Source organism: Bos indicus, chromosome 25, assembly GCF_029378745.1.
Source record: "Bos indicus isolate NIAB-ARS_2022 breed Sahiwal x Tharparkar chromosome 25, NIAB-ARS_B.indTharparkar_mat_pri_1.0, whole genome shotgun sequence".
Classification (NCBI taxonomy): domain Eukaryota; kingdom Metazoa; phylum Chordata; class Mammalia; order Artiodactyla; family Bovidae; genus Bos; species Bos indicus.
The window spans coordinates 2,485,743-2,499,824 of NC_091784.1; the positions used below are offsets into that span (position 1 = coordinate 2,485,743).

Consider the following 14,082-nt stretch of genomic DNA (forward strand, 5'->3'; position numbering starts at 1 on the left):
CATTTGAACCAAACAACTTCTCAAAATTGAAGTGAGTTTTAAGGATCTGGCTTTGTGTGTTTTTTTTGTTTTTTTTGTTTTTTTTTGCATGAGAGATGGGGGAGATGATAAAATCTGAAGCCTGTAATGATTAGGTTTTGCATGTAGACTGGTAATTCTGCCTGAGTGGGAGGATAAGATGGCTGTGTATCCTTGGGAAAGTTGATTAACCTCTCTGTTTCTTAGTTTGCTCAACAGGTCAACCTGCAATCCTGTCCTACGTCTTTCCATTATTTTGTGTTAGCATCCTATGAATTCCTTCATGGCCTTTTTTGACATTGGCAATCATTTTGTTTATAGACTATTTAGCCTGTTGCCCTCCATTTGGATATCAGCAAAGAATTGATGCTTTTGACCTGTGGTGTCGGAGAAGGCTCTTGAGAGTCCCTGGGGCTGCAAGGAGATCCAACCAGTCCATCCTAAAGGAAATCAATCCTGAATATTCATTGGAAGGACTGATGCTAAAGCTGAAGCTCCAATACTTTGGCCACCTGATGCAAAGAAGTGACTCATTGGAAAAGACCCTGATGCTGGGAAAGATTGAAGAGGGGAGGAGAAGTGGACGACAGAGGATGAGATGGTTGGATGGCATCACCAACTCAATGGACATGAGTTTGAGTAAACTCCTGCATGCCAAAGGGAGTTGGTGATGGATAAGGAGGCCTGGTGTGCTGCAGTCCAAGGGTTTGCAAAGAGTTGGAGATGACTGAGCGACTGAACTGAGCTGAATATTCATTTATTTTGTTCTCCACATTCACGTTTTCATTCATTCCATAAGCCTGCAGGTTCTACTGTGTGCCAAGCACTGGTGCAGACACTGTAAGTAGAATGAAGTCCATGCCTGTTCTGGAAACCGATCTGAAAGTCTGCGATTGAGTCTCAGCCCCACCTGCTGTCATCCTGAAGCTCTCACTTATGCGGAAGGCCAGTGGGCGAAGGTGTGTCCCCAGAGACGTCGGTATCCATCATCAGGTTGTTGGGGCTGGCCAACCCCTTTGCAGCTGCTGTAACAACTCCACGAACTGAGGGACTTACAACAACAGAAACCTCTCATAGCTCAGGAGGCCGGAAGTCCTAAATCAAGGTGGTAGGACCAAACTCCCTCCCAAGGTTCTTGGGCAGAATCCCTCCTTGCCTCCTGTATGGGCAGGGGGTGCACAGGGGTGCTGCTGCAGGCGGTCCTGGACCCTCCTCGGTCGGTCGTTGCATCACGTCCATTTCCACTCCCGTGGTCACATATCCTTCTCCCTCTGTGTGTGTCTGTATCCCCACCGGGCTTCTTACAAGGACACCAGTCACAGAATTCAGGGCCCACCCTAGTCCACTATGACCTCATCTGAACAGATTAATCTGCAAAGACCCCATTTCCAAATAAGGTCATGTGTGGGGTTCCCACTGGACGTGAATTTTGTGGGGGAGACACCACTCAGTCCAAGTACAGGCAGCACCCCTTGGGGTATTTTTTTGATGCCTTTCACCTGATGGACCCACAGATGCTGCTGCCCCCAGTATTTAAAATGAAGCCTTTCGTGGCATTGCTCACTGGAGCCTCAGAATGACCTGGGACGTGACACTGTATCACCTCCTGATTGAAAGCGAGGAAGCAGAGGTTCAGGAAGGTGGTCATGAGTATCCAGGCCCCGAGAAAACGGTGGAGGGGGATGCAAAGCTTGGGCCACTGACGCCACAGACTCAGTCTGTTCTCTCTCCTGCCTCTGTGGGGTGGACGGGCTCCCCAGGTCCGTGGTGTGAGAGTGGCTCGTCCCTCCGCACTCCCGCTCTGTCCTTGGCTGTGGCGCTGCTGACATCAAAATAGTGTTGTATGACTGGGACCCTGGGGGAGCTTCTGCACCAGGTCAAGGGAAAGGCTCCAGGAGCCCCTCTTCGCAGGCATGTCCCCAGGAGTTATTCCCTTTCTAGTTGCATTAAACGGGTCCCAGTTTTTTTTATTAATTAATTAATTTGGCTACACTAGGTCTTAGTTGCAGCATAGGGGCTCTAGTTGGAGAAGGCGATGGCACCCCACTCCAGTACTCTTGCCTGGAAAATCCCATGGACAGAGGAGCCTGGTAGGCTGCAGTCCATGGGGTCGCTAAGAGTCGGACACGACTGAGCGACTTCACTTTCACTTTTCACTTTCATGCATTGGAGGAGGAAATGGCAACCCACTCCAGGGTTCTTGCCTGGAGAATCCCAGGGATGGCAGAGTCTGGTGGGCTGCCGTCTATGGGGTCGCACAGAGTCAGACACGACTGAAGCGACTTAGCAGTAGCAGCAGGGGCTCTAGTTCCCTGACCAAGGATCGAACTCAGACCCCCTGTATTGGTAGTGCAGAGTCTTCGCCCCTGGATCACCAGGGAAGTCCCCAGTGGGGCCCCATTTTCATTGACAGGACACTGGACTGTGCTAGCCATTTCTCTTTTTTTTAACTTTTTATTTTATATTAGAATAGAGTTGATTACAATGTTGTGGTAGTTTCAGGTGTACAGCAAAATGATTTGGTTATACGTATACAGGTCTCATTTTTCAAATTCTGTTCCCATTTACGTTATTATGTAAAATTCAGCAGAGTTCCCTGTGCTATACAGTAGGTCCTTGTTGGTCACTCATTCTATTTTTTGAATTTATTTTAATTGAAGGCTAATTACTTTATAATATTATAGAGGTTTTTGCCATACATTGACATGAGTCAGCCACGGGTGTACATGTGTCCCCCCCCATCCTGAACCCCCCCCACCTCCCTCCCCATCCCATCCCTCAGGGTCGTCCCAGTGTACCAGCCCTGAGCACCCTGGTGATCTATTTCACATATGTTAATATACATGTTTCAATGCTATTCTCTCAAATCATCCCACCCTCGCCTTCTCCCACAGAGTCCAAAAATCTGTTCTTTACATCTGTGCCTCTTTTGCTGTCTTGAATATAGGGTCATCATTACCATCTTTCTAAATTCCATATATATGCGTTAATATGCTGTATTGGTGTTTTCCTTTCTGACTTAATTCACTCTGTGTAATAGGCTCCAGTTTCATCCACCTCATTAGAACTGATTCAAATGCATTCTTTTTAATGGCCGAGTAATATTTCATTGTGTATATGTACCACTGCTTTCTTATCCATTTGTCTGCTGATGGATATCTAGGTTGCTTCCATGTCCTGGCTATTGTAAACAGTGCTTCGATGAACATTGGGGTACACATGTCTCTTTCAATTCTGGTTTCCTCGGTGTGTATGCCCAGCAGTGGGATTGCTGGGTCATACGGCAGTTTTATTTCCAGTTGTTTTTTTTTTTTTAACTTTACAATATTGTATTGGTTTTGCCATATATCAACATGAATCCAGTTTTTTTAATGAATCTCCACAGTATTCTCCATAGTAGCTGTACTAGTTTGCATTCCCACCAACAGTGTAAGACGGTTCCCTCTTCTCCGTAGCCCCCCAGCATTTATTGTTTGTAAACTTTTTGATAGCAGCCATTCTGACCAGCAGGAGATGGTATCTCATTGTGGTCATCCATTCTATTTTAATTGGAGGATGATTGCTTTACAATGTTCTATTGGTTTTTGCTGGACAACAAAGTGAGTCAGTCATAAGCATACTATATCCCCTCTCTCTTGAGCCTCCCTCCCACCACCCCGCATATGCTAGCCATTTCTGAGATTTACTGGGTTCTGCTGAGTTCTTAAAATTATGTTCTAATTATATTTCCTTGCACATCCAGATCCTTCCTACATAAATGCATTGTAAGAGAATCACCTAATATTATTGTTTCAGGCAATGTCCTGTTTTGTAAAGGCTCTGTTGGCAGTTGTGTTGTCAGCCTAAAAAAATAAAAAGAGGCAAAGAGGAAAGTTTCTTCTCCAATCAACACTGAAATCACTGTAGAACACACAGACTGTATCTGAGACAGCTTCCCTGTGAAAGACCCTCCCTTTATGGTCTGAAAGTCAAAGCATTGTGTGCACCGTGTTGCTGGGCCAGGCTGTGGCCGTAGGAAGAAGTATCAATGAAATCCAGCTGCCTGGCCTCCAATCTGAGGTTCCCAAAGGCAATCTAAAGGTGTGTAAAGTAGAGCTACTCACATATAGCAGGAGATAGTGTGTCCATCATTTGCCTCAACCCCACAGGTTGCAATTTCCTTGCAGACTTCGATGAATACTGGGTATTGTTTCCTAAAATATCTCCATCTTTTCCCTAAGTGGCCTCTCTCATGGATCCAGGATGCCCACCCCCTGGCCAGGGATCTGTGGAAGAGATGCAGGTAAAGGAACCAGAATGAGAACAGGGAATGGGACTCCTCCCGAAACAAATGACACACGTTTGTATCCCTCGATTGTGTAACCACCACCATCAGAATGAGTCTGACCTGCTTAGTGATGGGGGATAGGTATGGGGGAAGTTCTGAGGTCTGTCCTTTAAGACTATGTTTGTCTCATAGATGCTGCTCCTTAGGAATCTTTTGCACTGGTTGCCCTCATCACAGCTGATAAAAACGTCTGCAGTAGGTGCTTTTTAAAAAATTTTGTTTATTTACTTATGGCTGCTCTGGGTTGCTGCACGTGGGCTTTCTCTAGTTGGGATGAGCGGGAACTACTGTCTAGATGCTCGGGCTTCTCATTGCAGTGGCTTCTCCTGCCGCTGAGCACAGGCTCTAGGGTGAGCGGGCTTCAGTAGTTTTGGCACAGGGGCTGCACATGGGCTCAGCAGTTGTGGTGCACAGGCTTAGTCCCTTTTCCTGCATGTGGTTCCTTTACCTGCACTCAGCACGTGGGATCTTCCTGGACCAGGGATCAAACCCGTGTCTTCTGCATTGGCAGGCGGATTCTTAACCATTGAACCACTGGAGAAGTCCAGCAGATGCTTTTTAATCACTCTGATTTTCCAAGTGTTTGCTGGAAAGAAATCCTGCAGAGTCTTCTGAAACACACAAATTCGGATTTTTTGTGACAGGTAGATGGAGCTGAATTCTGGAGGAATTCAACCCAGCCATCGAGGGGTCTTTTTCTTCATTATCAGTGGATCCCTGCGTGGGAATCTGCACCCTCACTGATGGTCCAGGTGGGTTGATGGTCTCGGTTTTCCTGGCTGCAGGGGAGGGGCGTGTTGCATGGAGTTCCTTCAGAGAGTCTGCATCTATTCCTGCTCTTGTTGCTGATGACTTTGAGCGGAGCAACAGGATGCTTGGGAGTGATTATAAACATTTGAAGGACAGAAAATCTTCGGCTGTCTTATCCTATCACTCCTCATAAACATTACTGTCTCCTTGAGATAACAAAATCATTCCAGGGTACCTTGGGAACATCTGGCTTGTGTTTCCTTTCAAGGCTGTGCACCTAAATGTGCCATTTTGAGTAGTAGATTCTTTTATCAGATTTTAGGGTGAGCTACCTTCCGGTCCCTTGGATGCTGGCTTTCAGAGAAAGGCTGGTGAGGCTCAATGTGGTCCATTCTGCTCGAGGGCTGCAGTCGACAAGGCCAGGGGGCTGTGAGGCATTTCTTCTTTCTTCCTTTTGTCCTAGTCTTTTAAAAAGTTCTTTTGTGGGAGTTTTTTCCGATAGTAGGAAAACCGATACCCTTGTGGACAGGTTGTCTCATTCATAAATTCATCCACGTGTCACACGCTGTTTGGAGCCTTCCCACTGCCTGGCACTGTTCTGATCTCTGAGGGTCTCTAGATGGGGGTAAGCCAGTGGAGGGGGGCTGTCCATTGAGTGGGTGTGGTGGACTGAACTGCCCCCAGTTAGGGAGCAGCATCGGCAAGAGTGACAGGTATGATTGGCACTGTTCCCCATTGGCTGGCATTTATTTTCCCAGATCATCCAACTAAAAGAAAGAGGAATCAGCCTTTCAAAATTATTCAACTTTCAAATTCCAGACTTACTTCTCAGCTGAAATCCACGATGATAAAAAACATGTTTTCCCGGAAGTACAGGCGGTCCGTTCTCATTACTGGCAGATTCCATATTTGCAAATTCGCCTGCACGCTAAGTCGCTTCAGTTGTGTCCAACTCTTTGTGACTCTGTGGACTGTAGCCCGCCAGGCTCCTCTGCCCATAGGATTCTCCAGGCAATACTGGAGTGGGTTGCCATGCCCTCCTCCAGGGGATCTTCCCGACCCAGGGATCAAACCCACATCTCTTCTGTCTCCTGCATTAACAGCAGGTTCTTTTCCACCTGTGCCACCTGGGAAGCCATGATTAGAGGATAAACCTAAGGAAATCCGGGCGTGAGCCCTGGTCCCTCCTTGAGTTTCCGAGGGCCCACGTGTGACAATGTGCCATTCATGTGCTCCTTGGATCCAGGAAAGTAGCATTCCAGCACTTTTATGCAAAGGCTTGAAATCAAAAGCTTGTAGAAAAAACAAAAAACACTCTTTTAGTCTTTCCTGGTTGACTCAGTCTGTAAAGAATCCACCTGCAGTGCAGAAGACACAGGAAGATGCAAATTCAATCCCTGGGTCAGAAAGATCCCCTGGAGGAGGAGATGGCAACCCACTCCAGGATTCTTGCCTGGGAAATCCCATGGACAGAGGAGCCCAGTGGACTGCAGTCCAAGGGGTCGTGAGAGTCAGACACGACTTAGTGACTAAACCACCAGCCAGAATATTGTTTCAGGTTTCAGTTTTCTGTCTTCTGAAGTCATGCATCTCAAACCTCCAGGTTTAGAGACATCACCACCTGGGGCTCTTGTTAACCAGAAGACCCGCATCCCAGGGGAGCCAGGTGGGGCCGAGGTCCTGTTTCTAACCAGCTTCTGAGTAAGGCTGAGGCTGATAGCGGTAAACTCCCTGTGTGCAAACCTGTTTGGACTGCTGTTTTCCTCACTTGCACCCAAAAGATATCAACTGCCATCCGGAGACCTCAGGCTTCTTCTTTCCCACCCTCCATGCTGTTTTTTATCCCATGGCTTCCCTCAGGTCTCCCTTCTTTGGGGAGCTTAGATATTGCCTCCTCCAGGGAGCCTTCCCTGATTCCTGCTTCCTGCCCTCAGGGATTCTCAGAAGCAAACTCCAGGGCAGCCATTCACAACCTGGGAGCTTGGAAACCATCTGGTCTCCAGGCCACACCCCAGACCAACCAACCCGGAATGTCTACAGTTGCAACCATATCTGTGTCTTAAGAACTAAGCTCCAGGTATGTGTTACCTCCAACATTTATCAAGTTTTAACAGCATCTGATTGGCTCACCAAACTGGGGGAAAGTCCCAGGTGAAAGCTCACCTCGGTGAAGATGATTCAGCCTTAGAAAGGAATGAAGCTCTGATACATGCTTCAACACGGATGAGCTGTGAAGACAAGTCTTCAAGACTTGGTCTCCTGCAGGAAATTCCCTGGCAGTCAGTGATTAGGATTCGGGCGGTGGCCTGCCTGGGGTTCAATCCCTGGTCAGGCAACTGAGATCCTGCAAGTCATGGGCTGCAGCCAAAAATTTAAAAAATGGTGCTAGAAATAGGTTTGTTTCTTATGTTACTAGCATCCAGAGTTTCATGGGAAGAGGTGCAGAATCAGAAGAGATCCTTAGCTCACAGCACGCGCATTCTGCAAAGGCAAATGTTAGTCACCTATTTCAGGAATGGTGCGCTGTGTGGGAGCCTCCGTGGATCCTTATTCATGCGCATGCTTTTCATAATAGACGCTAACTAACATGAGTGAAAATATTGACCAGAACTCTTGTGAAATAATTCTGTCACATGTTCTGATTTATCAGCATCCCAGGTGTACTTTGCCTGTGTTTGTCAACAAGAGAATTGAGTCAGCAGTCACAAGCTTGGTTACCATTTAGAAAATTGACATGGCCTCAACCTAACTTCTCCCATTTGAATTTAGCATCTTCAATGGGCCAGAGATTCCCAACAGGTGATACGCATGTGAGCTACTCACAAAGTTTTATAAGAATATAAATGTCTTCTCAGGCTTCCTAGATGGCACTCATGGTAAAGACCCCATTTGCCTATGCAGAAGACTTAAGAGACATGGGTTCAATCCCTGGGTTGGGAAGATCCCCTGGAGGAAGGCGTGGCAACCCACTCCAGTATTCTTGCCTGGAGAATCCCATGGACAGAGGAGTCTGGGGGGCTACAGTCCATAAGGTTGCAAAGAGTCAGACACAACTGAGTGACTGAGCACTCACTCATGCAGACATCCCCTCCAGACTTACTGAATCTCTCCGCTTGATGTTGCTTGTTTAAAAAAAAAAAATTATGTCTAAGGATGACTATATGTTCTGTCTTGAGATGTTTTTTCATTTATAAAATTTATGTCCATTCACTTTTATAAATAAGAAGTAATATTCAATGTCTTCTTTGAAAACAGGCTTAGTCATTAGGCTTAGAGACATTTTGTCTTAAAAAAATTTTTTGGAATGGTTTTATGATCTTGCTTTGCATGCCCCAGAGCCAATCAGATTTCCTCGGCAGTTGCATTTATTCTTATTATGAACTCTCATCAGACCTTTCAGATTTGAAAATTATCATTAATAAATTAACCAGAGTCACCCAGTCTCGGTGTCCACAGATAGTTTTTGTTTTACTCTGATGCTTGCATGGATGTCTTCCTGTAAGCTATGGACCAGAGCTTGTGCCTTCAATAAGGAAGAATCTTCCGGAAAAAGGACTGTAGCAGCTTGTTTGAAATTATCAATGCTTCACAGAATGACCTCTTGAGAATAGTTTGGAGCTGAGGCCACTAAAGCAGCTTTCAGATGATACTGACTGAGGCAGGATTTTCAGACTCTCTTACTGGAGGATTATAAAGGCTTCGTGAGACCCCAGGTCCAGCAGAACAAGAATCAATCACACAGGAAAACAACTTAAAAATAAAATTAAATACATTGGAAAATAAAAAAAAGAAAGAAAACAACTTAGAGGGAAGTGTTATTACAATTACTTGTTTGGAATATGGTTGGTGTAGTTCTAATATTCCATTTTCTGGGTATATAAGGCAGACTTTTCTTGCACACAATCTCAATCACTCAGTCCTGTCCCACTCTGTGATCCCCATGGACTGTAGCCCACCAGGCTCCTATGGCCATGGGATTCTCCAGGCAAGAATACCAGAGTGAATAGCCATTTCCTCCTCAAGGAGACCTTCCCAGCCCAGGGATCAAACCTGCAGTTCCAGCATCTCCTGCATTGACAGGTGGATTCTTTACCACCAAGCCCCTTTCTCTTCTTAAACAATTTGAAATCCACAGAATTTCAGCAAACTCTGCTTTCATAAGCCAAAATGAAACTTTTAAAAATGACATATGATTTTCACTGAATTCAGAAACTCTTTACTTTTCATGAGATATTTCATTGCACAAGTTCAATAAGAATCTTTTACCGGGATATAATTGGACACATTTTTGTACACCCAAGGCTGGGTTGGAGGGTCATGGTAGAGATGATGATCACTGAATCAGATAAGACCAACCACTTTAAGGAAGAAAAGTTGGTTTTACCCATAAATTCATCCCAGGAAAACAGCCCCTGTATGAGGCCTAGTGGGTAAGGAAGGGCATTCAGGACAGCCCTTAATGTAGAGAGGAATTTGCCCAAATGTATAGAGTCTGTGGATGAATTGCAATGGAGAGAGCTTCTTGGACTTGGTTTTCATATCTCAGGAAATAGAAGCTTTTGAAAGTCCAACCCCAGAGTCCTTACAGAGACTTCCGGCAAAGCAAACTGTGAGCTAACTCATTGGAAAAGATACTGATGCTGGGAAAGATTGAGGGCAGGAGAACTGGATGACAGAGGATGAGATGGTTGGATGGCATCACTGACTCAATGGACATGAGTTTGAGCAAACTCGGGGACATAGTGAAGGACAGGGAGGCCTGGCGTGCTGCAGTCCACGGGGTCACAAAGAGTCAGACATGACTGAGCGACTGAACAACTGGGTCTGAGAAGGAATGTCACAGTGTGAGCAGCCTCTGGCATGCACGACCCTCGATGTGGCCTGTGAGCTCCTGCCAGCACCAAGGTTTGGGGTGGGCCTCCTTCTGGATGCCGTTAGTAGGCTCTGCCTGGAGCCCACCTGGTCACCCATCTCCTGCTTGTCCCACATGTTGGTTTGATCAGCAAGCCCGCTCTGCCTTGGATCCTGTCATCCCCTGGGGGCCAGGGACACAGTTGCAGCCCAGACACTACCACCTCCACCAGCAAACACACCAAATTAAAAAAGAACGTCCCAGCCCCTCAGCTGAAAGCCCCGGAAGCGGGTCTGAGATCTGCTCTCATGAGACGCAAGCTTCTTCATCCCTGAGTAGCAGCTTTGCATCTGCAGGGAGAACCACACACGCCCTCGCCATCCTCCTGCCCACAGGTCCCCCCACAGGATCGCCCCACTCCCGACCCTCCCAGGGCAGCACCCAGCCAGACGCTTAACTGACACAGGACGTGACAAGCGCCGCTGCCCATTGCCCCCTCACCGCATCAAGTGCCCAGCAAGCGGGGCTATCTCCTGGGGAATATCCCAGGGGTTCCAGAGGCTTCGGGCTTCGTCTCTACCGAGACTTTCCGGTGACTCGCCTCTGCAGAGGTTTCCTGAGCACAGACTTGGGGTCAGACCCTGGGAGGGGCCCTGGGATGGAAGATGGACGCATGACCCCTGCCCTCAGGTCACTGCCGTGGGGCCCTGTCCCATGAGAACTTGGCGGACAGAACCCAGCCACTGGAAGGGAGAACCCCAGGAGCTGGGTGCAGTCCATCCGGCTGCAGAGTGGCCCACCTTGGAAGGCTCTGGTGTGAGGGGCCCATCTCTGAAGGTGGCTGGCAGCCCACAGACCTTCACCCACCGGGAATGAGAGGCAGGAAGAGCCATTCCTGCCCAGGAGGTCGGTGAGGGCCATCCCTTCAACAGGCTCTGCGCAGGGAGTTCTATCTTTATATGCTTTTTTAAAGCCTGACATCCAAGAACAAAGCCAACGTTGGCAGCAATAAGTACCCTCTTGGGACTTCCCTGGTGGCCCAGTGGTTAAGAAATCTGCCTGCCAGTGCATAGGACACGGGTTCAATCCCTAGACCGGGAAGAATCCATACGCCACAGGGCAACTAAGCTGGTCCCCCACAACTGCTGAGCCGGTGCTCTAGGCACGGGCTCCACAAGAGGAGACGCCCTCTCCGACTGAAGAGTAGCCCCTCCTCTCGGCAACTAGAGAAAAGCTCGCACAGCAACAAAGACCCAGCACAGCCTAAAATAAATGAATAAATAAAATGAAAAGAAGCACCTTCTTGGTTCTCTGCATACATGACCCAAGGGATGGCAGAGGCATACGCTATGTGAGCACGCCTGGAGAGGCACGGAAACTGACGTTATACGGTGGTCCCCAAAAGTGTCAACAATAGGCTGGCAGGCCGGTGCAGAGGGTGATTGGCGTCCATCAACAGGGCTGTGTTGGGGCTGCGCTATCGACACCTGACGTGTTTGTTGTAATTGGTTTCCCAGCCAGCCCCGCTGCCTTCCTTAATTGCACACATTCCTTGACAAAAATGACATGCTGGTGGCAGCGACATGGGCTTGAAAACGCAGGCGCCTTTTGATCTAGCCCTAAAGTCACGCTTGTGACCAGAACCTAAGACGGGGGCAGAGCCTGCAGGTCATTTCTCTCCTGGGAGCATGGGATAGAGTGGCCTGTTCGAACCGCCTGTGTAATTGTGTCACCTTGATATGCCCACTTGGTGACAGTTTGCCTGGGTCTGCAGGTCTAAACGCATAATGGACTTTAGACAGACTTCGTCTGCAGACCTTTGGAAGCTTGAGTTTAATTCTGCAGAGGACAGGGAAAGGATGTTCAGAGAATGTCTGGAATTCGAACCGAACGCTCAGTGCATCGCTACCATGAGTGGGTAAAAGTGTGAGAAACAAAATAAGTGTATGATTCCAAGGTACCTCCCTCAATTTATATTCATTGCCGAGGGAGAAATAGTCACTTTATGGGGCAGACACCACCTTAACTAGGGGACGAAGGTTCACAGTGCCCGGAACAAGACCCAAGGAGCCCATGAGGGGATACCCTAAAGATCACCTCCCCTGAGAAATTCTTAACCTAAATCCAGAACTTCTATCCAACCGTGAGAGTGCATTGGACAAAACCAACTTGAGGGACTTGTTACAAAACCTAAGAACACTGTTCTTTAAAAGGATCAAGGTCACACAACTTCCCTGGTAGTCCAGTGATTAAAAACCCACCTTCCAATGCAGCAGATGTAAGAAATGCAGGTTTGATCCCTAGGTCGGGAAGATCCCCTGGAAGAGGGCGTGGCAACCCACTCCAGTAGTCTTGCCTGGAGAATCCCTTAGACAGAGGAGAGCGTGGTGGGCTACAGTCCATGGGGTCTCAGAGTCGGACTTGACAGAGTGACTCTGTTTCACTTTCACTTTTCCAGCGCAAGACATTGGGAACTAAGATCCTGCATGCCTTGGGGCAACTAAGCCTAAGTGCCTCAACTACTGAGCCTGCGTGCCTCAACTAAAGAGAAGCCCTTGCCCCGCAAGGAAGATTCCACATGCCGCAACTAAGACTCAACACAGCAAAAATAAAATAAATTGTAAATTAAAAAAAAAAAAAAAAAAAGATCAAGGTCACAAAGGGAAAGGAGAGACTGCAAAACTGTCACCGACCAGAGAAGGAGACATGACAATTAAAAGCAACGTGGAGCCCTGGGACAGAGAAAGGACATTAGGAGCAAAGCTGATGACATCTGAACACAGTCCATAGCCACTGACATGTGCGATGTCCATAATGGTTTCTTGGTCATTGTACTCAGTCAAACAAGATGTCGACATCAGGAGGAAAAAGCTGGGTGGCAGATGACATGGGAACCCCCTGAGTAATCTCTGCAAGTCTTCTGTAAGTCTGAAATTAGTTCATAATAAAAAGTTTTTCAAATGTAAAAAAAAAAAAAAAGCTCAACTCTCCCCCACCTAAGCTGCCACACCCCTAGGGCCACCCCTGGGGAAAGTCTGCTACCTCCAGCTGTCTCTTGTTTTCCTGCATTTCATTCTTATAACTGTTAAATCAATAGCTACATCTTCATAGTAAATAATTGTGTCTGTGGTATTTTAATGGTCTCCTACATTTGAGTTGTCAGGAGCATTTTTGTCAGCAGAGCAAAACCATTGATTTTTCTGTCTGAGCATCCAAGGTGCACATGGATGAGCTGCCTGTAGCCTGGGATCAGAGCTGGGGAGACAAACCCCAGAGCCCGGGACTCTCCGCCCAGCACAGGCACCTACAAACAACAGATAAAATATTTTATCTCCACTGAACCAGGTTCCAGTGCAGTTAACTTCCAGGGCAGGAAGGGTTAAGCATCTTCAGTCCGGGAGAGCTTGGGGAATCCCATGTATGGTGGTGTGCTCTGCCATTTTTCTGGGGTCTGAACCCAAGAAGCAAGTGAGCAGCATCACAGAGAGAACACGGAGTCAAACTGGCAGGTGACTGAGTGCCTGGGAGCTCTTGGCTAGCAAATGGAGGCATTGTCATGTGTGTGTGTTCAGCCGCTAAGTCCTGACCAACTCTTGTGACCCCATGGACTGTAGCCCGCCAGGCTCCTCTGTCATGGGCTTTTCTAGGCAAGAATCCTGGAGTGGGTTGCCATTTTCTCCACCAAGGGATCTTCCCCACCCTGGGATCGAACCCAGGTCTCCTGCGTCTCCTGAATTGGCAGGCAGGTTCTTTACCACTGGGCCACTGGGGAAGCCCACATGTTCTCCTGACTGACCATGAATTGCAGCTTCCAACTGCAATAGCTCCATGATTGCACAGTTGTATTGTTCTTGACCGCTTTTAAAGTAGGACCTGTGTGTGCACGCTTTGTAGGCAGAAATAAATGGTGCATGTCCCTGGGGAGAGGCAAAGACCTGAACGGGCAGTGTTTGTGAAACACGCTGCCCTCCAGAGCGCAGCTCGACTCAGGCAGCCACCGAGGGCAGCCAGGAAGGACCGGAAGGTAGGCTGGGCCAACCACAAATATTTGCACAGGTGAATACAATTTAGGAAAGGAAGTCAGTGGAAGCATTCAGATGAGAGGGGAAGAGAGATATGGTCCCACTGAGCTCCA

At 47.7% G+C, this 14,082-nt stretch overlaps 1 long non-coding RNA gene across 1 annotated transcript; it reads left to right on the top strand.

The window, feature by feature from the left end:
- Positions 1–1,428: 1,428 nt before the first annotated feature.
- On the top strand, positions 1,429–9,131 carry LOC139179683 (uncharacterized). The gene is made up of 6 exons (XR_011563982.1): positions 1,429–1,658; positions 3,814–4,098; positions 4,239–4,300; positions 4,478–5,097; positions 7,030–7,172; positions 8,688–9,131. It is a non-coding gene; the product is annotated as an uncharacterized lncRNA (long non-coding RNA).
- Positions 9,132–14,082: the final 4,951 nt, after the last annotated feature.